Raw genomic sequence first — 1,573 nt, 5'->3', positions numbered from 1 at the left:
CCCACTGTCTATACACACATTACCGCGTCACGTTGTCCCCCTCTTTTATATACCCGACTACCCTATATCTAGTAAATACTAGAGCATTCGCCAAAGTACAGGATAGTTCTAGAAACGTGGCATCACAGTAGTCATGTGACTAGCTGACGCAACACTAGCAACAAAATATATAGAAAACCAATGAGTCAGACAGTTTGGATATGTAACATGCATGACCTCCAACCAACAAGATGGGTGAATGGGGTTTCTGAAACCTTATGTTGATATGACAACATCCTCACAGAGGCTACCAAACTCACCTAGGAAAGATGACGTGATACACCCACAAAAATAAGCAGTAGATAAAATATTGTTACATTATCGTCTTGGCAAAGTACTTATCCGTGAGGGTGGAAATAGAACCTTGTGAGGTTGATATGACTAGTAAAAAAAATTACACAATTATGCCTCCTCCAACAACTTGAAATGTTAAAACACAAGCAGGGTAAGTTATGTGTTCACCAGTAGTTGACAATATAATACAGTTTGGTACCATATGTTAGCTACCCTCATTAGTTAAGATGTTAATTTTTTGAAACCTCTGTATTTTAGTTCAGTTTGGATGCAGAGTCGCTCAAGTAAACAAAAACTTTCCTTATTCTAATATCACACCATAAGGCATGTTCTTTTACAAGGAAGATTACCATTACTTTGCCTGTGGCATCATGAAATGGACAGCTATCTTTTCTGTAACTGAATCAGGTAATGGCCTAGAGCTACACTACCCTTGAACTGTAGTGGGTGATATGCACAATGGGCGACTTTTGGTATTTAAAGCCAAGTTCTCCCCTATATTCTAAAAAAGTTAAATAAAAAAAATAAAAAAAAACGAAAGATAAAGTTTAAATAAAGAAAAAAAAATAACGATAAGATAAGGACTGTTAAAAGTTAATTATTGCAGAACCTGTTGAAAAATCTAAATCTATGCACTGGGATTTACAACCACCACCATAGTTTTGGTAATGTCACACATATTCTCTTTTAACCGCCACTGCTGATGGAATCTAATGACAGATGCATTTAAACATCCAGAATTCCTTGATTTTACCTACTGTTTTGCAAATAGACATGAAAGAACTATTTCTGAATTTATAAAGCTCAAGCAATCACTCAAGAATCACTATTTTGTATATACAAAGAAATTGAGTATTTAACAAATGTGTAAGGACATCCTAATAAACTGGCAAGTCTGTGTATAATTCAGATGGCACAACAATCAGCAAGTGCAGAATCATGCAACTTAATCAATAAAAGGAAAATAACTGCCTGATTAATCATTATAAAACACTGAATTATCCTCAGTGTAATAAGTAAAATTTAATGCTGTAAAGTGATATAAAAATTACAGATCATCTTCCTCAGGACTCTTGCTTGAATCATTAAATGATTTAATGTATTTTTTAAGCAAAGAAGGTAAAATGCTTCAACTTCATGATAATAAATAATGACAACCATCTACCCTAAATACATAAGAGGATAGCTTTGTATTTTTACAGTTGATGTTTTTGAACGTTTACTTTATCTTGAATATTAA

Source organism: Limulus polyphemus, unplaced genomic scaffold, assembly GCF_000517525.1.
Source record: "Limulus polyphemus unplaced genomic scaffold, Limulus_polyphemus-2.1.2 Scaffold4550, whole genome shotgun sequence".
NCBI classification, from domain to species: Eukaryota; Metazoa; Arthropoda; class Merostomata; order Xiphosura; family Limulidae; genus Limulus; species Limulus polyphemus.
Note: the sequence above shows the minus strand (reverse complement) of the source record.